Genomic DNA, 25,867 nt, shown 5'->3' on the forward strand with positions numbered 1-25,867 from the left:
AGCCCTTCAAGCCTGCCCTGCCATTCAATACGATCATGGCTGGTTTATACTGCGGTGGGGGGGAGGGGGGGGTGGGGTGTGGTGGGGGGGGTGGGGGTGGAATCCTGCACCCTCCAAGCCATGGGCTCAGGTTTAGTTGGATATCATCTCTGTGTCCACCGGGGCGGCATGGTGGCAAATTGGTTAGCACTGCTGCCTCACAGCACCAGGGACCTGGGTTCGATTCCTGGCTCGGGTCACTGCCTGTGTGGAGTTTGCACATTCTCCCCGTGTCTGCGTGGGTTTCCTCCGGGTGCTCCGGTTTCTTCCCACAGTCTGAAAGACGTGCTGGTTAGGCGCTGGCATGTGGCGACTAGGGGATTTTCACAGTAACCTCATTGCAGTGTTAATGTAAGCCTACTTGTGACTAATAAATAAACTTTTACTTTAATATCTTCACAGAGTAATTTTACCCCTATATATCTATATATATTTGGAAGTGTTCTCAGTTATTGGGTGAATTGTTTATTTAACTTGTTTCTCTGTTTACATTCCTGTTCTTGCTGGCTGTATTGACCTTTATTTTGAATCCTTGCTGATCTGCTTGTTATAGTTTGAATTGATTTTTAATATTTACGACACACCAAACAACACAGGTCAAAAACAAATCTGCTAACTTTGTTTATTTCCAGTCTGGAAAACTGAACTTTTAATGCCTGGTGCACTTTAAAGAACAGAATGCCTGGATTAGAAATGAAACAAGCCTTGTGATCACATTATTTAATTATGTCATCAATGTACCACAGAAGGAGAGTGGCTTTGAGAGATTATTATTCTTAGCCTGGTGCTTGACTTGCTTTCTGTTTCACTCTAGATTTCAGCTCAATGAACCACGTAGATGCAAGGAGGGTCTTATCTTGGGGTTTTACTGCTGATTATGAGTGGCACGGTGGCACATTGGTTAGCACTGTTGCCGCATGGTGCCAGGGACCCGGGTTCGATTCCAGCCTCAGGTCACTGTCTGTGCGGAGTTTGTACGTTCTCCCCGTGTCTGCGTGAGTTTCCTCCGGGTGCTCCGGTTTCCTCCCAGTCTCAAGATGTGCAGGGTCGGCTGACTGGTCATGATAAATTGCCCCTTAGTGTCAGGGGGATTAGCAGGGTAAATACATGGGGTTACAGGGATAGGGCCTGGGTGGGATTGTTGTTAGTGCAGGCTCGATGGGCTGAAAGGCCTCCTTCTGCACTTTAGGAATCCTCATAAATTAATAGAATCCCTACAGTGCAGAAGAAGGCCATTCGGCCCATCGAGCCTGCACCGACAACAATCCCACCTAGGCCCTCTCCCTATAACCCCACATATTTACCCCACTAACCTATGCATCCCTGGCCAATGCACCTAACCCGCACATTTTTGGACTGTGGGAGGAAACCGTGGCACCCGGAGGAAACCCACGCAGACACGTGGAGAACTTGCAAACTCCACACAGACAGTGACCTAAGCTGGGAATCGAACCCGTGTCCCTGGCGCTGTGAGGCAGCAGTGCTAATCACTGTGCCACTGTGCTGCCCTATGATTACCTTTGCCTAATTTGCCCCTTTGAATCTTGGTGTGTGTGTCACAACTGGAAGTGTATCTATCAGCCGCACTAGCAGGGAGATAAGAGGTCACGTGGCTCTGCTGTTTGTCCTCCTTCCATTAGAACCAAGGTGCTGTAGGTTCAAAGCCCACTCCAGGACTAGTCAGCTGTTGAAGGAATCTTGAGGAGGTGGTTTAACAGATTGATAATTTGTCTCCCAGTTCTTCCCCACTCTTCTTCAGAGGGCAAGATGTATGCTTGAAGATACCTAAAACGGAGACTTTTGACTGTGCATATAGATGTTGTGAAATTAAACATCAGTTTGATTATGACAGAAATATATACTTGAAAATGTTACTGATACATGGGGTCAATTTTACATGAGTTTTATTGATACATTACCATACTTTTTAAGACGGAAATTGAATTTATTTTCCGTTCAAGTGGTTGCTAGTTTGTGGAATCCTCTTCCCCCGAAAGCAATGGGGGTGGGTTATTGAATTTCTTCAAGGCTGGGTCAGACAGATTTTTGATTGACGAGGGTGTCAAGGTTTAGGATGTTTCCATTAGTCTGAGAGATTCAGATCTGAGGGCACAGCATCGGCGTAAAGGGACAACTCTTGAGAACCGAGATGAGGAGGAATTTCTTCAGCCAGAGGCTGGCAAATCTATGGAATTCATTTCCACAGAAGGCTGTGGAGGCCAAGTCATTGAGTGTATTTAAGACAGAGATAGATAGGTTCTTGGTTGCCGCATTACCAGAATGATGTGGAGGCTTTGGAGAGGGTACAGAAGAGGTTTACCAGGATGTTGCCTGTTCTGGAGGGTATTAGCTATGAGGAGAGGTTGGATAAATTCAGTTTGTTCTCACTGGAGCAACGGAGGTTGAGGGGTGACCTGATAGAGGTTTACATGATTATGAGTGACATGGACAGAGTGGATAGTCAGATGCTCTTTCCTAGGGTAGAAAAGTCAAGTACTCGGGGACATAGGTTTAAGGTGTGTGGGGAAAAGTTTCGAGGAGATGTGCGAGGCAAGTTTTTTACACAGAGGGAGGTGAATGTCTGGAACGCGCTGCCTGGAGAGGTGATGGGCGCAGGTATGATAGCGGCATTAAAGGGCATCTAGAAGAATACATGAGTAGGATGGGAATGGAAGGATACGGACTCCATAAGTGCATACGGTTTTAGTTTAGGCAGGGGTCATGATCAGCGCAGGCTTGGAGGGCCAAAGGGCCTGTTCCTGTGCTGTACTGTTCTTTGTTCTTGATTGGTAAGGGGATCAAAGGTTATGGGGAAAAGGTGGGAGAATGGAGTTGAGAAACATGTCAGCCATGATTGAATAGTGGAGCAGCCTCAATGGGCTGAATGCCCCAATTTTGGTCCTGTATCTTATGGTCTTATGGTAAGATGACAGAGTGAATTTCAGACCAAACCAGACCAGCCATGATGTTGTTGATTGGAGAAGTAGGCTGGAAGGGGTGAATGGTCTACTCCTGCTCCCACGTTATTGGAAGTGTTGTAAAGCTGCAGTAAATGCGTCAGAAGCACTCGAAAAGAAAACAGCCAATTCAAAACACAGACTCTGTTATTTGGTGGCTAAATTATTATCTTAATTTGGAATATTAACTGTGTAAGGCAATAGGGAACCTTTGTAAAGAAGCAATGAACAAGCCTTAAGTAAGAAAATGCAGGTCAAAGAATGAGATCGGCTCAGGGATAAAATGGAAGGAATTAAACAAAACACTATTAAAACACCAGACAGATCATTATCATAGAAAGCACGACCCAGGCAAAATAACTCAAAGCAACTATCGTTTTCCAGCAATAATAAGAATTGGCCCTTGAATGTGCTTTGAGAAATAACACAATGCTGGTTATTTATTAAAGGGGACCGGTTACGTTAACTCCTCACTCTCTTCAATCCCTCCAGAGCATAGAAAACCAGGGAAATGTTAAAATAGGTTTACATCGCCAATACATTTTTGATCTTAGAATTGGCCAGATTCATTTAGTTTGTGATCCCCATTCGCCCTCTGAGGAAGAAGGCTGTCCTGATAGGCTGAATTTCAAGTGCGTTGCCAGTGGTGGAAGAGTACTTCGGAAATTCGAACAATCTGCTCCCTAAACATATTTCAATTGATCATTCCCCAACAAATCAATGTGTGGAAAGCAAGCTCGCTCGAAAACCCAGCACAATTCTCTGAAGGTGAAACATTCTCAACGTTACCAATCAATTTCTACTTCTGTTCATTGAAGAAAAAGAAGATAAAAAGATACATTTATTTCACACTTTTCATGATTACTGGATTTTTAAAAAAATTACTAGTCACAAGTAAGGCTTACATTAACACTGCAATGAAGTTACTGTGAAAATCCCCTAGTTGCCACACTCCGGCCCCTGTTCGGGTACACTGAGGGAGAATTTAGCACAGCCAATGCACCTAAGCAGCACGTCTTTCAGACAGTGGGAGGAAACCCGGAGCACCCGGAGGAAACCCACGCAAGCACAGGGAGAATGTGCAAACTCCACACAGCCGGGAATCAAACCCAGGTCCCTGGCACTGTGAGGGAGCAGTGAGGGACCACTGTGCCACCGTGCCGCCCTGACACATCGAGGTGCTTTACAGCTGCGAAGATCCTTTTGCAGTGTTATCACTGTTGTAATGTAGGCAGAAACTGAACACAGATGGGAAAAGTAAAAGCCCAGTTATGGTCAGAAGGTGCTGCAATTGTATTGTATTTTTTTCTTAGCTCTGGGACTGGAGTCTGAATTCTGCCCTAACTGCTGGTGTGCAAACCTCCTCTTTCTCCGGTTGGCTGAGACCCGGGGAAGTCTCAATCCTAGTGGGAGCCTGCAGCACAAATCCGCAGACTCATTGCGGAAACGCAAGCTTTGGGAAACGGGGAATAGAATCTCAGTGCTGGGGGAGTGCTTTCACAAGGTTGAAGTCAAGGATGCAAAAATCCAAAATATTGCTGATGCTGGCAATGTGAAACAGCAACAGAAAATGTTGGAAATGCTCAGCAGGTCAGGAGAGAGAAAGAAAACACAGAGCTTACGTGTCACATACTTGAAACGTTAACCTCGTTTTTCTTTCCACAGATGTTGCCTGAATCTGCTGAATATTTCCAGCAATTTTTCTGTTCTTATTTTTGAAGTTTGGGGTGGCACGGTGGCACAGTGGTTCGCACTGCTTCACAAAACAAATCCCGCCCCTGAACTGCAGCAATGTAGTTGACTATAAACCGCCCTCTGGCAAATAGGGATGGGCAATAAATGCTGGCCAGCCAGCGATGCCCATGCCCACGAATGAATAAAAAAGAAATCATGACTTTGAAGTTAGTTATCAGTGCGTGACTTGTTTGATGATGTGATAGGAAAGGGTTAATTCAAAGTGGAAGCAGGTTGAAGTAAACTTGAACACAATTCCACAGTTCAGTAAATCAAAAGAGTCATTCACTCTTTGATGTAAACAGGGTGGTAAATCCCAGATTGTTCCTTGGAGAGGGATTAAAGTGAAGCGGTTAAGGAACTGTTCCGTTGCTTTATTGAAGGAAGACAGCATTTCCAAGCTGCATCTATGCTCTTCGCTGCCAGCACTGTGAGCTCTATAGCGATGTATGGGTGACACGGTGGCACAATGATTTGATTTGATTTGATATCACATGTATTAACGTACAGTGAAAAGTATTGTTTCTTGCGCGCTTTACAGACAAAACATACCATTCATAGAGAAGGAAAGGAGAGGGTGCAGAGTGTAGTGTTACAGTCACAGCTAGGGTGTAGAGAAAGATCAACTTAATGCGAGGTATGTCCATTCAAAAGTGTGACAGCAGCAGGGAAGAAGCTGTTCTTAAGTCGGTTGGTACGTGACCCCAGACTTTTGAAGAAGGTGGAAGAGAGAATGTGCGTGGGGTCCTTAATTACGCTGCCTGCTTTGCCAAGGCAGCGGGAAGTGTAGACAGAGTCAATGGATGGGAGACTGGTTTGCGTGATGGATTGGGCTACATTTACGACCTTTTGTAGTTCCTTGCGGTCTTGGGCAGAGCAGGAGCCATACCAAGCTGTGAGAGAACCAGAAAGAATGCTTTCTGTGGTGCATCTGTAAAAGTTGGTGAGAGTCATAGCTGACATGCCAAATTTCCTTAGTCTTCTGAGAAAGTAGAGGCATTGCTGGGCTTTCTTAACTATGGTGTCGGCATGGGGGGACCAAGACAGGTTGTTGGTGATCTGGACACCTAAAAACTTGAAGCTCTCGACCCTTTCTACTTCGTCCCCGTTGATGTAGACAGGGGCATGTTCTCCTTTATGGTTAGCACTGCTGCTTCGCAGCGCCAGGGTTCAATTCTGGCCTCAGGTCACTGTCTGTGTGGAGTTTGCACGTTCTCCATGTGTCTGCGTGGGTTTCCTCCGGGTGCTCCAGTTTCCTCCCACAGTCCAAAGATGTGTGGGTTAGGTTGATTGGCCATGCTAAATTAACCCTAGTGTCAGGGGGAATAGCAGGGTAAATATCAGGGGTTACGGGAATAGGGCCTGGGTGGGATTGTGGTCAGCACAGGCTTGATGGGCCGAATGGCCTCCTTCTGCATGGTAGGGATTCTATGATTCTGTGTTTTGTCCTAAGAAGTTTCTATTACTATTCTGCTTCTCGCATAGCAGGTACATGAAGCGCCATGAAACTAAATGTCCTGAAATCAGTTCTGATAATGGGTTTTGAACCATGAATTCTGTTTCTCTCTCCGCAGATGCTGCCAGACCTGCTGAGTATTCCCAGCATTGCTGTTCTTATTATAGTACAATATACAAATTGAGGAAAATCTCTACTTGTCTCCAGGCCCATAGAGTCCATTGCAAAGCAATACTTTCTTTCAAGGAAAGCACTGTTCACATTTAAAGAAGATGGCACCAATTGTATAAAGGTGTTAAAGTCCTGTTGTTGATTAACCTGAATAACATACCGGCACAGGGCAGCGTAATGTGTAGCTATGTGAATCCAAGGCTGTGATCTTCCATAGAATCCATAGAATCCCTACAATGCAGAAGGAAGCTATTCGGCCCATCGGGTCTGCACCAACCACAATCCCACCCAGACCCAATTCCACTAACCCCTCATATTTACCCTGCTAATCCCTGTGAAACCTAGGGGCAATTTAGCATGGCCAATCAACTGAATCCACACATCATTAGACTGTGGGAGGAAACCGGAGTACCCGGAGGAAGCACATGCAGATACGGGGAGAATGTACAGACTCCACACAGACAGTGACCCAAGCCGGGAATTGAACCCGGGTCTCTGGCACTGTGAGGCAGCAGTGCTAACCACTGTGCCACCGTGCCGCTCTTCTATGGGTTCAGTCACGGATCTCATTAACTGGGAGGCAACTGGCCAGTTCTGAACTAAGTGAAGCAGATGCTGCATTGAGACTGATCTCAGTACTCGCGTAACCGTGGTGTAAAGGATATGCTCATGTATGATTATAGATGATTATGTATCATTGACATGAGTCAATCATGTGTGTTCGATGAGAGAGAGAGAGAGAGAGAAGTTGGAACACCAGCTCTAGGAGTAAGTTGCCTACTCTGTGCAAGACAAAGGAAGTGTAAATGGTAATGTGAAGGACAAAAGTGGCACAAAGATAACATAGCAGAATGCATTAATAGCAGAACAAAGATCAACACTCTGTCAAAACACAAGGACGAGTGACAGATAGCCCTGTGGGGAGATCACATCTCTCCCAACTCCACAGAATTAAATCCATCAGATTTCTGCCTCTGTTCAGCTCTGAAGAAGAATCATCCAGACTCAAAACATTAACTGTTTCTCGCTCCGTAGATGCTGCCAGACCTGCTGAGATTTTCCAGCATTTTCCCTTTTGGTTTCAGATTCCAGCATCAGCAGTAATTTGCTTTTAACCTGTTTAGATGTCTGACTAATGAACAAGTATTGCACAAGTACCAGAGTATGACTCCAGTCTGTCCAAAAACCAGGGACCACGCCAAGAATCCACGGATCAGAGGGAACATCCAAATCAATAACAGGTGCCAAAAATATGCGGCGAGATTCTCCGTCCTCCCAGCCACGTGTTTCCCGCCGGCAGGAGGTGGCGTGTTGTCTGCTCGCGGCGGGATTCTCTGGTCCCGCCGCTGTCAATGGGAATTCCAATTGACGTCACCACGCACTGGCGGGAAACCCGCAGGCAGGTGTGCGGGGCCGGTGGGATCGGAGAATCCCGCCAGTGTGAACGGCCGGAGAATTGCGGCCATGATGTTAGTTTACCAATGAGATGAACTACAGACTGCTGTGTGAAGTCCCCTCCCACACCCCTCAAAACTGTACTGGAGCTACCATCCACTGCACACACCCAACAAGGACTGGAAAGTCAATGTTGCTTCAACTGCTCCAAGAAGGAATGTTGCTTTAAAAGTGAAATGAAAGGCAGGCACTGTGCTGGGCTGCAGTGAACATTCCAGTTGTCTGCAGTATTAAGATGTACAGTCTCTCATTCCTTCTGCACAGCTTCCATTGATCACTCTGTCCTCCTTCATTCTCTTCAGCGATTATCACAGCCTGCATCTGTACAGTCCTGATTAATCAATCACAGCCAGAAAGCTTTGTGCAGAACACAAACAGGAAGATAAGAGACAAAGCAATGTGAGTTATGGGAAGTTAGTATTCTCTCACTGCTGTTGGACGAGTGGCTTGCACAGATTGAGTTTGACTATATTTCTCCCCGAGGAACAATGCAATGAACAGTCAGTAAAAGGTGAAAATTGCAGACTCCTCCTTAGGTCCCGCAATCAGGATTCTTAAAAGGGAATTTTTCTTATGAAAAAAAATTATTTTTTCATTCAGAGACAGAGGGAAATCAGAGATACTTTTCAAATGAGGTCCCTCTCATTTCTTGACAGCCCAGACTTCAGTGCTGAAACTTTACCGGCACGCTTGTCCCAGTATCGGGGTGGGCGAGGCTCACAGAACGGCCTTGGGTGGGATCTTACGAGCCTCAGGCGGGCAAGTTGGTAAAATTCTCAGATGGATCAGCTGCGTTTGCTGCTCGAAGCACTGCCCAATAACAGTGGTTAATTTTTCAAGATTAATTTCTTAGAAACAGAAAAAAGCATAGGGATACTCAAACTTGTGCTTTTTTTCCCGTTTCTATTGAACATTTATTAATTGTAAAAATATTGGGATGGGATAAAATGGTTGACATTAAGCCATCATCCGATTGGATAACAAGGAGCCTGTTTGCTTTCCATTTGGTGTGGGAAAGCAGGTTGCTGTGACATGACATGACAGGTGACCAATTGTGGATGTGCGGGGGCAGAGTGCAAAGGTCATGTGTTGAGGTCATCATGGCTACATCCAACCAGATGTGGCAACCCTATGGAGTCACACCATTACTGCTGGGCTCGGCACAAGATTGGCAGTAAGCAGCAGGGAACCTATCATCTTAGCTCTGAGAAGCACTTACCCGTATTCCAGCTACAGTCTAGTGAACGCCAGAAGAACCAACCTTCTCGTGGGTGGCAAGGTGGCGCAGTGGTTAGCACTGCTGCCTCACAGCGCCAGGGACCAGTGTTCAATTCTGGCCTCAGGTGACTGTCTGTGTGGAGTTTGGACATTCTCCCTGTGTGTGCGTGGGTTTCCTCTAGGTGCTCCGGTTTCCTCCCACAGTCCAAAGATTTGATTTGATTTATTATTGTCACATGCATTGGGATATAGTGAAAAGTATTGTTTCTTGCATGCTCTACAGACAAAGCATACCGTTCATAGAGAAGGAAAAGAGAGAGTGCAGGATGTAGTGTTACAGTCATAGCTAGGGTGTAGAGAAAGATCAACTTAGTGCGAGGTAGGTCCATTCAAAAGTCTGATGACAGCAGGGAAGAAGTTGATTTTGAATCGGTTGGTACGTGACCTCAGACTTTTGTATCTTTTTCCTGACGGAAGAAGGTGGAATAGAGTCTGTCCGGGGTGCGTGGGGTCCTTGATTATACTGGCTGGTTAGGTTAGGTGGATTGGCCATGCTAAATTGCCCCTTGGTGTCTAAAGATGTGTAGGTTAGATGGGATTGGCCATGGAAAATGTGTGGGGTTATGGGGATAGGGTGAGGGAGAGAGGCCCTGGGTAAGATACTCTGTCAGAGAGTCGATGCAGACTCAATGGGCCGAATGACCTCATCTTCACTGAAGGGGTCCTATGATTCTATGATTGTCCAATCCTCCATCCAAGGTGTCAATGGTGGAAGATGTGACTGCCATTTTACCCATTATTTGGGGTGGATCATTTTGGAAGTTGTTAGAGTTAACTATATGCTGAACTCCCCTTCACCTCAGTGTGAAAGAAGCGGGTCATCTCTCCAATCAATGTTCTTGTGTTTGAAGTGTTGTTAGTGACTATTGTTGGACCTTTTTGAGGTAGGATTTAACACGAACTTGATTCAAAGCATAACAAAGAATAACTACATCAAGAATGAGACTTCATCCTGGGCACGAGACTGCAAGAGAGAGAATCCGAATTTGAAAGTCACATGATCATTTCTCCAAGATGATATGAAGTGTCTTGTTTATGTGTTTACATTAACCCTTCACGCTAAAACCTCCAGCTCAACCCTCATTTGCAGGCTTCATGTCTCCAGTGCTTGCACAATATACAACTTCCCAGCTCTGGGGACAGAACTGGGGGGTTGCCAAAGATGCACTGGGGAATGCCCACCAGAGATCCCTGGTTAAGGATTGCACACTATCTGGGAAGCACAAAAACAATTGGCGTGAGGATTGGGAGCAGTTTAAAATTCAGCAAAGGAGCGCCAAGGGATTGACTAAGAAAGGAAAAATAGAGTATGAAAGTAAGATAGTGGGGAGCATAAAAACTGACTAAAAGTTTCTATAGCTACGTAAAGAGAAAAAAGATTGACAAAAATGAATGTAGGCCCCCTACAGTCAGAAACAGGAGAATTCATAACGGGGAATAAAGAAATGGCTGAGGAATTAAATTTGTACTTTGCTTCAGTCTTCACAAAGGAAGACATGAATAATATGCCAGAAGTGCTGAAAGAAACATGTTTTAGTGAGGAGCTGAAGGAAATCAGCATTAGTAGAGAAATGGTTCTGGGGAAACTGATGGGATTGAAGATGGATAAATCTCCAGGTCCTGATAATCTTCATCCCAAAGTATTTAAGAAAGTGGCCCTAGAAATAGTAAATCCATTATTTGCCAAAATTCTTTGGATTCTGAAATAGTTCCTGCAGATTGGAGAGCAGCTAATGTAAGCCCACTATTCAAAAAGGTAGATAATGAGAAAACAGGGAACTATAGATCAGTGAGCCTAACGTCAGTCCTGGGGAAGTTGCTAGAGTCTATTATCAAGGATTTCATAACTCAGCATTTGGAAGGCAGTGATATAATCAGTCAAAGTCAGCATGGATTTGTAAACGGGAAATCATGCTTGACGAATCTATTGGAATTCTTTGAGGATATAACTAGTAGAGTTGACCGAGGAGAACCAGTGGATGTGGTTTATTTAGACTTTCAGAAGGCTTTCAACAAGGTCTCACATAACAGACTACTATATAAAGTTAAAGCACATGGGATTGCAGGAAAGGTCTTGGCTTGGGTAGAAAGTTGATTAGCAGATAAGAAGCAAAGAGTTGGCATAAATGGGTCTTTAACTGATTGGCAGCCAGTGACGAGTGGGGTTCTGTAGGGATCTGTGCTAGGACCCCAAATGTTCACATTTTATATATTAATAATTTGGAAGAGGGAACTGAATGTATTATCTCCAAATTTGCAGATGATACAAAGTTGGGTGGGAGGTTGAGCTGTGAGAAGAATGCAGAGATGCTTCAGTGTGATTTGGACAGGCTGAGTGTATGGGCATCTGCATGGTAGATACAGTATAATGTGGATAAATGTGAGGTTATCCACTTGGGTAGCAATAATAGGAAGACAGATTATTAGTTGAATTCGGTGTAAATTGAGAGAGTTGGATACTCAGTGAGACCTTGGAGCCCTTGTCCATCAGTCACTGAAAGTAAGCGCACAGGTACAGCAGGCAGTAAAGAAGGCAAATGGTATGTTGGCCTTCATAGCGAGAGGATTTGAGTATAGGGATAGGGATGTTTTGCTGCAATTGTACAGGGCATTGGTGAGGCCACACCTGGAGCATTGTGTGCAGTTTTAGTGTCCTTATCTGAGGAAGGATGTCTTTGCTATAGAGGGAGTACAGCAAAGGTTTACCAGGTTGATTCCTGGGATGGCGGGTCTGTCATATGAGGAGAAACTAAGTCAGTTAGGATTATATTCACTGGAGTTTAGAAGAGTGAGAGGGGATCTCATAGAAACTTATAAAATTCTAACAGAGTTAGACAGGGTTGATTCAGAAAGAAAGTTCCCAATGGTGGGGGAGTCCAGAACTAGAGGTCATAGTTTGAGGATAAGGGGTAAACCTTTCAGAACTGAGGTGAGGAGAAATGTCTTCACCCAGAGAGTGGTGAATGTGTGGAATTCACGACCACAGAATGTAGTTGAGGCCAAAACGTTGCCTGATTTCAAGAAGAAATTAGATACTGCTCTAAGGGCTAAAGGGATCAAGGGATATGGGGAGAAGGGGGGGGCGGGATCAGGATATTGAATTTGATGATTAGCCATGATCAAGATGAATGGCGGAGCAGGCTCGAAGGGCCGAATGGCCGACTCCTACTTCTATGTTTCTACGTTTCCATTACCCAGTAATCCAAACCATCTGAAAATACAATAGTAATCGTAAACTCCAACTGTCTGAACAGAATAGTTACCCAGATAGTGGGTAACTAAAAGTGGGCAACTAAAATACTTATCATACCCTTCCCCACCAACAGTGCCCCCCATAGTACCCCCTCCCCCACCAATCCCACCTTGGAACCCTCTCCAACCACTGAATGCCCCCTCAGTGACTACCCATTCACTGACCACGCAACACCCTCTGACCAACTGCCCCAAGCACCCAAAACCCGAATGACCACCAACCCCCACCCTCCCCAATGACTAGCCAACCCACCCGACATTGGTAAGGCCACACTTGGAATACTGTGTGCAATTCTGGTCACCCTATTATAGAAAGGATATTATTTAACTAGAAAGAGTGCAGAAAAGATTTACTAGGATGCTACCGGGACTTGATGGATTGAGTTATAAGGAGAGGCTGAATAGACTGGGACTATTTTCTCTGGAGCGTAGGAGGCTGAGGGGTGACCTTATAGAAGTCTATAAAATAATGAGGGGCATAGACAAGGTAGATAGTCAATATCTTTTCCCAAAGGTAGGGGAGTCTAAAACTAGAGGGCATAGGTTTAAGGTGAGAGGAGAGAGATACGAAAGTGTCCGGAGGGGCAATTTTTTCACACAGAAGGTGGTGAGTGGCTGGAACAAGCTGCCAGAGGTAGTAGTAGAGGCGGGTACTCCAGTACCCTAGCTAGTTCCCCTGACACTAAGGGGAAATTTAGCATGGCCAATCCACCTAACCCGAATGGAGAATGAGGGAGCAGAATTTCCGAATTAGAGCTAGACCACTGAGGAGGGAAATCGGGAAGCAATTTTATCATGCAAAGGACAATAGAAACCTGGAATTCTCTTCCCAAAAAGGCTTCAGCTTCCTGGGAAATTGGAGGTTTCTGGATTGAGATTGACAGATATTGATGGGTGAGGGGTCCAGAGATATGGAGCTAAGACAATGAAACGAGGTGGAGGTAGAAGTCCATTGTGATCTCACTGGTTCAGGGGACTGGGGGGCCGACTCCTGTTCCTGTGTCTCGATGTCTTGTCGTGCTCCGTAATCAATTTAATCCTCAAAGCCCAAATTCATCCTGATAACATTGAGTAACATTCCTAACCAGGCGAGCACGCATTTCCTTTGTAGAGGAGTTGATTGATTTAGCAAGCAGTAACTCTGATGGAAGCATATTTCCTTCATAAACCCCGTGCTGAAAAAAAAATCTACAAATCTCAGTGAATCCGCTTACATTTTTTCAAGTTGTATAAATTTGGATGTGGATTCCTGAACCTGAGGAGAGAGTTTGCATCTTATTCGTGCTTTCTCAAGGCTTCAGAACATCTCAGAGCACTTCAACACCATCGAATTACTACAAATTGGCAGCCAGCAGCTTCCTTGGGCCTCTGCACATTTGTCTGGTGAGATTCTTGGGCACATCAATCTTCATCAGAAGTCTCCTCAGTTGTAATCCTATCTCTTGTCACGAAACTAACGGCCAACTTTTCTGCTTCGAGTTGATGTTCTGGGACTTCGCTCCTGGAGCCCATTTCATTACAAGGTACAAAATGATTGGTTCCTGACAGCTGAGGTGCCAACGCGAGCAGCGTGGAGCTTGTTCTCACACTATAACGAATCGGAAGGTCCCAGCATGTGATGTACTAATTGGCCAACTGAGATTTCCTAAATTGCGCACATTTGTATTGTCCACAGTGTGAGGGAATGTAATGAGTGAGTGATACGTACTTTCCAAACCTGCTAAGTGTTCCTGCGCCTGTGGCTGGAAATCTTAATAGCAGTGGCCTGACAGACATAATTCGGTATAAAATTATACCCATACATTACTGTAGCTGTGAGATGGTGGGCGAATGAATATTGGCTCTTCCGCCCACTAAGGCAGATTGTTCTGTGACTCACACATCATCCTCCGATGATTCCTTAATCTACAAGTTTATGTACTGTCGTCCATAACCATTTTCAAAATAGCTGCCATACAGAAAGAACATGACACTTCAACGCTCGTTCTGTTTCTGTATGTGTGTGTGTCGATATTTCCCCCCCAACCTTTTGTTCCTTGTGTTCCATTTTAAATGCAGTTCATTTGTGATATATTCCAGCCTTGACAAAGGACCGGGACAGTCGCAGCTGCCACCTCGTTGCTGCTAAGTGCTTCCAGCATTAGCTGTTTTTGCTGGACATTTCCAGCATCTGCAATATAATGCTCTGTGCTTTTATTCAAAAGTGCTTTAATCATGGCCGATTGGCGAGGATATCGAATCACCTGATTGTTTCGAGAAGGAAAAACAAAACATTTTCGCAGGAAAGCAATGCGCGCTCTCACTGACATTCCAAATTAGGTGTCAAACTTCCACCTCTGCAAAAGCGTGGAATTCGGGTGGAATGCCAGTATCCTCCGGGTTTCTGCCCAATTCACACTTGGAGGCCAGGATGTTCTGGCCACGCTCGCCCCGAAACCAGAAAATCCCACCCAAGGTCAACGGATCTTTGCGTGGCCTGCCCCCCGCACCCACCCGCTACGATTCCTGTGGCGGGTGGAATGGGAAAATTCCACCCAGGGAATAGAAAACTAGAAGGCAGAGGTTTAAGGTGACAGAGGAAAGATTTAAAAGGGACCGGAGGGGCAGCTTTTTCACACAGAGGGTGGTGCGTGTATAGGGAATGAGCTGCTAGAGGAGGTGGTAGAGGCGGGTACAATTACAGCATTTAAAAGACATTTGGACAGGTACATGGATGGGAAATGTTTAGGGGGATATGGGCCAAACGCAGGCAAATGGGGCTAGCTCAGTTTAGGAAACCTGGTCGGCATGGACGAGTTGGGCCAAAGGGTCTGTTTCTGTGCTCTGCGTTTCTCTATGATGTTACGACTCTAAGTGATGTGGGGGCAGCAGGGTGGCACAGTGGTTAGCACTGCTGCTTCATAGCGCCAGGGACCTGGGTTCGATTGCTGGCTTGGGTCACTGTCTGTGCGGAGTCTGCACGTTCTCACTGTGTCTGCGTGGGTTTCCTCAGAGTGCTCCAGTTTCCTCCCACAGTCCGAAAGACGTGCCGGTTAGGTGCATTGGCCATGCTAAATTCTCCCTCAGTGTACCCAAACAGGCGTCGGAGTGTGACAACTAGGGGATTTTCACAGTAACTTCATTGCAGTATTAATGTAAGCCTACTTGTGACACTAATAAATAAACTACTCTCTTGGTCTGCCCCACTTCTTTCCCATTGCAGTTTTGGGGAGGGAGGATTGACTGGACTAAGGTGGGACTAAGATGACTCCAGTCAACCCTCCCTCCCCAAAACTGCAATGGGTTAGAAATGGGGCAGGCCAAAGAAGTGGCCACTGGAAGATGCCAATCTTCAGCTAATTTGATTCACTCCACATGATATCAAGAAACAACTTCAGACACTGGATTCTGCAAAGGCTATGAGCCAAGACAATATTCCGGCAATAGTATCAAAAACATGTGCTCTAGAACATTGCCGCGCCCCCCTAGCCGAGCTGTTCCAGTACAGTTACAACACTGGCATCTACCCGGCAATGTGGAAAATTGCCCGGGTATGTCCTGTACACAGAAAGCCGAGCACATCCAACCCAGACAATTACCACCCCATCACTTATTCAGTAATAATGTTCTCGCTGACTCTGTTGGGTTCCGCCAAGACCACTCAACTCCTGTCTCATTACAAGCTCAATATAAACATGGACAAAAGAGCTGAAATCAAGAGGTGAGGTGAGAGTGACTGCCCTTGACCTCAAGGCAGCATTTGACCGAGTGTGGCATCAAGGAGCCCGAGCGAAACTGGAGTCAATGAGAATCAGGGGGGAAACTCTCCGCTGGTTGCAGTCATACCTGGCACAAAGAAAGATGGTTGTGGTTGGTGGAGGTCAATCATCTCAGTTTCAGACCATCTCTGCAGGAGTCCCTCAGGGTCAGTGTCCTAGACCCACCCATCTTCAGCTGCTTCAAAAACGACCTTCCCTCCATCATAAGGTCAGAAGTGGGGATGTTCGCTGATGATTGCACAATACAGAATCATAGAATCATAGAATTCTACAGTGCAGAAGGAGGCCATTCAGCCCATCGATTCTGCACCGACCACAATCCCAGCCAGGCCCCATCCCCATAACCCCATTTACCCTAGCTAGTCCCCCTGACACTAAGGGGTAATTTAGCATGGTCAATCCACCTAACCCGCACATCTTTGGGCTCCTCAAATACTAAAGCAGTCTGTGCCCATACACAACAAGACCTGGACAATAACCAGGCTTGGGCTGACAAGTGGCAAGTGGTATACGCACCACATAAGTGCCAGGCAATAACCATCTCCAACAAGAGAGGATCCAACCATCTCCCCTTGACATTCAATGTCATTATCATCACTGAATCCTCACTATCAACATCCTGAGGGTTCCATTGACCAGAAACTGAACTGGACCCAGCCATATAAATACTATCTACAGGAGCAGGTCAGAGGCTGGGAATCCTGCGGCGAGTAACTCACCTCCTGACTCCCCAAAGCCTGTCTGTCATCTACATCTACAAGGAGTGTGATAGAATACTCTCCACTTGCCTGGATTAGTGCAGCTCCCACAACACTCAGGATGCTCAACGCTGAAGGATCATCATTTTTAGTCCAAGTTTTTGCTAGGGCATGCTCCATTTTTGGGAAAAGGGAGCCCTGTTTAAAACACAAGTTGTTGGTCTCAAAACCAGAAAGGACAAAACTTCTCAAACGCAAAAGCAAAACCTACCACACCCAACAAGAGAGACAACGATATTCACTGGTCTGATGTGATCAAGGAGATGATAGAATCCATCAGAAGGCAGTTCACACACTGTATAATATTCAAGATCAGGAGTTCCCATTGTTCCGCAATACCAGCTAGACTAGGGGCAGGAAAACAATACACTTCCAAACAAAGCTTTCTGACCAGGGGAACAATTAATATAATTTGTGGTTTGTTTTCGCCATCTGGGGAGATCAGGGAGAAAACAGTGTAACTGGGGCTGCCTCTAAAGGAAGGGAGTCGAACTGTGGGATTGAATGGAAGGAAGGCAAGGCATATCGCTCGATCGATACACCAGAGCAGCGTCTGGCTTTCTCTCCCTCTACAACCAGGACCAGAGGCAGTCGGATACCCCAAGGAACAGGTACGGCCCCTGAGGACTTCGACCAGAGTGGACACATCGGGGTGAACATTTTCTCTGTAGCCTGCGGAATCGTCAGCCCAATGCCTTGTGGAGAGTCACCTCGCATCGCCTGACCAAACCTTTGGTAGTTTGGGGGGTTTAACAACTGTGAGTGAGGGAACCTGGAAGGGCTTTAATTCAGTGAAGTCCGAGGGGAAGTAATCTGTTTTGTTAGTAGCCACATCAGAACGTTTAGCACCAGTTGCGCCATATTTAGATTCGCTGTATGTAATAAACATATTCTTATTCAAAATGTGAAACCTGTGTCAATTGTATTATTCATCATCCTTCAGTGTGGTTCATTTATGCAATCCAGACCGTTGACCGGGGGATTAGCAAGGTAATACATGGGGTTATGGGGATAAGGTGGGATTGTGGTCGGTGCAGACTCAATGGGCCGAATGGCCTCCTTCTGCACTGTAGGGATTCTATGACCGCAAATAAGCGAGTTCAGTCGTGATCAGCAAAGCTGAATGACCTTCACACAATGGGAAACACCCTGCAATGCCATCCAGGACAAAGCAGTCCTCTTGATTGGCAGCCCATTCAACACTTCCAACATCCACCCCCTCCGCCACCAACACACAGCGGCACCAGTATCTACCATCTACCAGATGCACTGCAGCAACTCATCAAAGCGCTTTCAACAGCGCCTTCCAAATCCCGAGACCTCTACCATCTAGAAGGACAAGGGCAGCAGATGCCTGGGAACACCACCACCTTCAAGTTCCCCTCCAAACCACACACCCTCCTGACTTGGAAATACACCGCCGTTCCTTCACTGTTGCTGGATCCAGACAGCAGTGTGTGTGTACCCTACACCACACGGACTCCAGTGGTTCAAGAATGCAGCCCACCACCACCTTCTCAAGGGCAATTAACCTCTGGTAGACTGAGCTAGTGATGCTCACGCCCTGTGAAAGAATCAAAAAAGACATTTCACAGCTTAGTTATGACTCCGCAAAAAGCCATCTCATACCCAAGAAAATGTTATAAAACCATTATCTTCCAGTATACTACAATCGAAGCAAGTGAGACATCGACCAATATTGCAGATAATTAAGGCAACCACACTAAATGTGACATCAGTGATGTTCAATATGTTGAAAGGGAAATCAAAAGACAAATAATTGAAGGTTGTTTCTCCAGTCAACTGTGCCAAAAACCACTGAAGAAAGACAGAACGCTGTCAGAGCTGCTGTGGTTAGCAGGGTCACTATCGCTTTCAGAGTCTAACATTACTGCTGTCGAGGCTGCCAACAGTAACTATCACACTCCAAATTCAACTCCTGCATTCATCACTCACCTACCCGGAAACAACCCACAACAGCACATAGAAACATAGAAAATCCTGATGGGGCTGGACAGGCTAGATGCGGGAAGAATGTTCCTGATGTTGGGGAAGTGCAAAACAAGGGGTCGCAGTCTAAGAATAAGGGGTAAGCCATTCAGGACTGAGATGAGGAAGAACTTCTTCACTCAGCGAGTTGTGGACCTGTGGATTTCTCTACCACAGACAGCTGCTGGGGCCAGTTCGTTAAATATGTTCAAGAAGGAGCTGGACGTGGCCCTTGTGGCTAAAGGGATCAAGGGGTATGGAAAGAAAGCGGGAGTGGAATACTGAAAGTGCATGATCAACCATGACCATATTGAATGGTGGTGCAGGCTCGGAGGGCAGAATAGCCAACTCCTGCACCTATTTTCTATGTTTCTGTGTCTTAGAGAATGTAACCTCAGCGTGAGCAAGGACAAGTTCTCATTCATTGAAAGCAGAATTGGCTTCCTCGGTCATGCGTTCAGTGGTGAAGGAGTATCGACCAGGAAAACTTGAAGCCTTGGCTGCAGATCTTACAAATGTGCAGGAAGTTTGGAACCTGCTATCACCTGTTACATATTGCAGCAGCTTCATCCCTGACCTTGCTGCATTATCCACCCTCCCCCTGCCATCTGAATAAAGAGATGACCAAATGGGAGTGGGCCACATCACACAAGCAGGCTGTGCACCAGAATGAAGCAGTAGTTGGCAGCAAGTTGCTTATTTCAAACCAGAGAGAGCCAGCCAGCCCTGCCATGAATGCAGCCCAGTTGGTTTAGATGCAGTTCTTGTCTGGAAAGACTCAGCAGGCAACCCAGCAATCATTGCGAGGGCGGACAGAGAGAAAAACACTCTCAGTCGCATGAGGTCCAGAACCTTCTGGCCGTTCATGACGATGGGACTTTCCAGTCCTACCGAGGGAGCACCCCCGCTGCGGGTTTCCCAGCAATGAGAGATGTATTAAATGGGAAATCCTGTTGACGATGGCGGGACCAGAGGATCTCGCTGCCGGCCAATGGTGGGCACCTCTGTCATGACGAAACACACAGCAGGCTGCGTGGAAAATTCCACTTGTCTCTACTTGTATGGACATCCAAATCGTTTTGTGAAATCAGTCCTAACAGTTGTGAGGAAAGGTTTTTTTTATTCAATAATGGGACATGGGCGTCACTGGCTGGTCAGCATTTATTGCCCATCCCTAGTTGCCCACTTGCAGTTGAGAGTCAACCACATTGCTGTAGCTCTGAAGTCACATGTCGGCCAGACCAGGTAAGGATGGCAGATTTCCTTCCCAAAAGGGCATTAGTGAACCAGATGGGTTTTTCCAACAATCGGCAATGGTTTCATGGTCATCAGTAGATTCTTAATTCCAGATATCTTTTTATTTGAATTCAAATTTCACTATTTGCCAAGGTGGGATTCGAACCCGAGTTCCTAGAGCATTAGTTGAGTTTCTGGATTAATAGTCTAGCGATAATACCATCGCCTCCCCTATCACTGAACAATAAACATCTCAATCACATAAACCTAAATATTGTGCCAAAGTCACTAAAGCCAGCTGACATCAAAGCAAAGATGAGGCATTGCTAATGTGTACGGAATAAATATGGAAGAGAGAGAAAGCGTCTATAAATGAAATCACTCACAAACCACAAGCTTCATAATGCGCTCACCATTACAACAACTGCTGCTCTTGTGTTATGTGGGAAAGGTATTGTTATTCCACACTCATTGAGGGAACGTGGTATTGATATAGCACATGAAGACTAACAGGGAATTGTCAAAACTAAACAACTCCTTCAGGAAAAGGTATGTTTCCCAGGAATTAACCGCATGGCAGAGCATAAAATCAATCAGTGTTTACCATGTCAAGCAATCACCATGTCAAATCTCTGTGATCCTCACAAGGCGTCTGAACCACCTCCGGGACCACTGAGTGAAGTCAGTTTTGATTTCACAGATCTTCCCGCTGGTGATGTTTATTTGTTGTCACCGATCACTCCAGCAGATTCCGAAGCAGGGAAATAGTTACGTCAGCTTCAACAGAAGCTATCATCCCAAAGCTTGACCAGATTTGTGCCTTGTTTGGAATTCCTCAAACAGTGTGAAATGGCAACAGATCCCCAATCAACGGCATTGGGTTCAGTAAATCCATGAAATACCGAGGTTTCACTCGTCAAAAAAAACGCACTCTGTCGGTCAAGTCCAATGGAGATGCCGAGAGATTTATTATAGGATCACAGAATCCCTACAGTGCAAAAGGAGGCCACTCGGCCCATCGAGTCTGTACTGACTCTCTGACAGAGTGTCTTACCCAGGCCCTATTCCCATAACCTCACCCTATTTATTCCCCTAACCAACGCCTCTTGGGACACTAGGGGTCAATTTCGCATGGCCAATCCACCTAACCCACACATCTTCGGACTTTGGGAGGAAATCGGAGCACCCGAAGGAAACCCACGCAGACACGGGGAGAATGTACAAACTCTACATATATAGTGACCCGAGGCCGGAATTGAACCCAGGTCCCTGGCAGTGTGAGGCAGCAGTGCTAACCACTGTGCCACTGTGCCGCCCTTTGCATATTTTGAAGAATTCTTTTGCATGTCTGTTGCTGGGAGCCGGTTAGGGAAGCAAAGGCTGTCTTTCTTTCTTTGTCATTTGTAATTACAGAGCAAATCCTCACTTGATGAGAGGAAGACCTCCAGCTGCACTCACCTTCGCACATCCCTGGCGCTCACACCTACCTGAGCTATCCCGCAGAGTTAATGATCATCACGCTAGCAGACACGATTGAGGACACCAGGAGCAAATGAAAGTAAATTCTGAAGGACATTTAAAGCTACACTTCTAAAGGCAGGACAGACAATGTTTGTGGAACGTTGTTAGAAAGGAAACAATCCCTTATGACATCCAGACACTGGTTCTGACCAACAGTAAAGGATCAAACATAGAAACATACGTAGAAACTAGAAGCGAGAGGAGGCCATTCAGCCCTTCAAAACTTCTCCGCCATTCATTTTGATCATGGTGATTAACAAATTTAATACCCTGATCCTATCTTCCCCCATATCCCTTGATCCCTTTAGCCCCAAGAGTATATCTAATTTCTTCTTGCAATATAGAAATATAAATCAAATGATCACCGCTAAGCATGGTCCACAAATCCTCACATGAAACAAGCCATTCTCCAGAGCACTAAAAACACCATTCATAGACATTGAATCCAATTCTAACATCAAATCTCAGTTCAATAAGACCACAGCCAATGTCAGATCATATCGTCCTCATTGGAGAAAACATATTTGACTGAGAGTGTTGTTGAATTAATACAAAAGTCAGAATGTGTAATTGTGTTAGTGGTGAAGTAGAATGTTTAAGTTATGTTCCAGTTTGCTGTTTACATTTTTGGAAACAAGCCATTGCAACTTGCTGGACAGGATTTTACATCCTCGCTCGAGCGAGACCGGAAATTCCCGCCTGAGGTCAACAGAGATTTCCGTTGTCGGACCGTCGCCTGCTCCGATCCCATGGCGGGTGAGGTGGTAGCGTTCCGGCCACTATGTCTCTCATTTAGGGAGGAGTTAGAGATTACAGGCTAATATGCTGGAGGAAATAGATGTTCGGAGGGAGGATGTCTTGGCAGTTTTGAATAAACTGAAGGTCGATAAGTCCCCTGGGCCTGATGAAATGTATCCTAGGATTCTGTGGGAGGCAAGGGATGAGATTGCAGAGCCTTTGGCGTTGATCTTTGGGTCCTCGCTGTCCACGGGGATGGTGCCAGAGGACTGGAGAATGGCGAATGTTGTTCCTCTGTTTAAGAAAGGGAATAGAAATGACCCTGGTAATTATAGACCGGTTAGTCTTACTTCGGTGGTTGGTAAATTGATGGAAAGGGTCCTTAGGGATGGGATTTACGACCATTTAGAAAGATGCGGATTAATCCGAGATAGTCAGCACGGATTCGTGAAGGGCAAGTCGTGCCTCACAAATTTGATAGAATTTTTTGAGGAGGTAACTAAGTGTGTTGATGAAGGTAGGGCAGTTGATGTCATATACATGGATTTTAGTAAGGCGTTTGATAAGGTCCCCCATGGTCGGCTTATGATGAAAGTGAGGAGGTGTGGGATAGAGGGAAAGTTGGCCGATTGGATAGGTAACTGGCTGTCTGACCGAAGACAGAGGGTGGTGGTCGATGGAAAATTTTCGGATTGGAGGCAGGTTGCTAGCGGTGTGCCGCAGGGATCAGTGCTTGGTCCTCTGCTCTTTGTGATTTTTATTAATGACTTAGAGGAGGGGGCTGAAGGGTGGATCAGTAAATTTGCTGATGACACCAAGATTGGTGGAGTAGTGGATGAGGTGGAGGGCTGTTGTAGGCTGCAAAGAGACATAGGTAGGATGCAAAGCTGGGCTGAAAAATGGCATATGGAGTTTAACCCTGATAAATGTGAGGTGATTCATTTTGGTAGGACAAATTTAAATGTGGATTACAGGGTCAAAGGTAGGGTTCTGAAGACTGTGGAGGAACAGAGAGATCTTGGGGTCCATATCCATAGATCTCTAAAGGTTGCCAGTCAAGTGGATAGAGCTGTGAAGAAGGCCTATAGTGTGTTAGCTTTTATTAACAGGGGGTTGGAGTTTAAGAGCCGTGGGGTTATGCTGCAACTGTACAGGACCTTGGTGAGACCACATTTGGAATATTGTGTGCAGTTCTGGTCACCTCACTATAAGAAGGATGTGGAAGCGCTGGAAAGAGTGCAGAGGAGATTTACCAGGATGCTGCCTGGTTTGGAGGGTAGGTCATATGAGGAAAGGTTGAGGGAGCTAGGGCTGTTCTCTCTGGAGTGGAGGAGGCTGAGGGGAGACTTAATAGAGGTGTATAAAATGATGAAGGGGATAGATAGAGTGAACGTTCAAAGACTATTTCCTCGGGTGGATGGAGCTATTACAAGGGGGCATAACTATAGGGTTCGTGGTGGGAGATACAGGACGGATATCAGAGGTAGGTTCTTTACGCAGAGAGTGGTTGGGGTGTGGAATGGACTGCCTGGAGTGATAGTGGAGTCAGACACTTTAGAAACATTTAAGCGGTTATTGGATAGGCACATGGAGCACACCAGGATGATAGGGAGTGGGATAGCTTGATCTTGGTTTCAGATAAAGCTCGGCACAACATCGTGGGCCGAAGGGCCTGTTCTGTGCTGTACTGTTCTATGTTCTATGTTCTATGTAGTGGATTGAAAACTGCATTGAAATCCAAAATCCTCCCAGTCTTCCGGCTCACTTTTCTTTTTGATGACATTATAAACCTCTTGCTTCAATTTAATCTTTAATTTCTCTGGTTAGCCATGGTTGCATGACTTTTCCCATGGGATGTTTGTTCCTTAAGCGAATGCATAATTGTTGAAAATTATGTGTCAATTCTTCAAAAGTTTTGCCATTGCTAATTTCCCATCCCACTTTTTAAATTAATTTCTTAGTCTTCTTTAGTGAACCCATTCCTCAGATATGTAGTTTACTTTGTTCAGATTTTAAATCCTAATTTTTAAAAATTCATTTGTGGGACATGGGCGTCGCTGGCTGGCCAGCATTTATTACCCATCCCTAGTTGTCCTTGCAGGGCAGTTGAGAGTCAACCACATAGCTGTGGCTGTGGAATCACATGTAGGCCAGACCAGGTAAGGACGGCAGATTTCTTTCTTTAAAGGACACTAGTGAAAAGATGGGTTTTTCCGACAATCGACAATGGTTTCATGGTCATGAGTAGACTCTTAATTCCAGATATTATTTATTGAATTCAAATTCCACCAGCTGCCATGGCAGGATTTGAACCCAGGTCCCCAGAACATTAGCTGAATTTCTGGATTAATAGTCTAGTGATAATACCACCAGGCCATTGCCTCACCTAAATCAAAAACATTCTCAAACTCATCCGGTAGAGGCGGCTAAGGAACTTCACTGGTGCATTCTGGGAGAAGTTGGCCCAGCAACATCTACTAAGAAGTGGGAATGGGAGAATCCCCCCATTGATAAACAGGAGTTAGAGCATCCGGATGTATCACAGCTTGGTATGGATCCTGCTCTGCCCAAGACCGCAAGAAAATAAAGAGGGATATGAACGAGTCATGTTGAGATCAAAAAAGAGGAGGTATTGGGGTTCTTGAGAAACATTAAAGTAGACAAATCCCCAGGGCCTGATGGGATATATCCCAGAATACTGAGGGAGGCAAGGGAAGAAATTGCTGGGGCCTTGAGAGAAATCTTTGTATCCTCACTGGCTGCAGGGGAGGTCCCAGAAGATTGGAGAATAGCCAATGTTGTTTCTTTGTTTAAGAAGGGTGGCAAGAATAATCCAGGTAATTACAGGCTAGTGAGCCTTACATCAGTGGTAGGGAAATTATTGGAGAGGATTCTTCGAGACAGGATTTACTCCCACTTGGAAATAAGTGGACGTATTAGCAAGAGGCAACATGGTTTTTTGAACGGGAGGTCGTGTCTCACTAACTTGATCGAGTTTTTCGAGGAAGTAACGAAGATGATTGATGAGGGTAGGGCAGTGGATGTTGTCTACATGGACTTCAGTAAGGCCTTTGACAAGGTCCCTCATGGCAGACTAGTGCAGAAGGTGAAGTTGCATGGGATCAGAGGTGAGCTGGCAAGTTGGATACAGAACTGACTCAGTCATAGAAGACAGAGGGTAGCAGTGGAAGGATGCACTTCTGACTGGAGGGCTGTGATAAATGGTGTTCCACAGAGATCAGTGCTGGGACCTTTGCTGTTTGTAATACATATAAATGATTTGGAGGACAATGTAACTGGTTTGATTAGTAAGTTTGCGGACAACACAAAGGTTGATGGATTTGCGGATAGTGATGAGGACCATCAGAGGATACAGCAGGGTATAGATCGGTTAGAGACTTGGGCAGTGAGATGGCAGATGGAGTTTAATCCAGACAAATGTGAGGTAATGCATTTTGGAAGGTCTAATACAGATAGGAAATATACAGTAAATGGCAGAACCCTTAAGTGAATTGATAGACAGAG

The sequence above is a fragment of the Mustelus asterias genome, chromosome 18, assembly GCF_964213995.1.
Source record: "Mustelus asterias chromosome 18, sMusAst1.hap1.1, whole genome shotgun sequence".
Taxonomy (NCBI): Eukaryota; Metazoa; Chordata; class Chondrichthyes; order Carcharhiniformes; family Triakidae; genus Mustelus; species Mustelus asterias.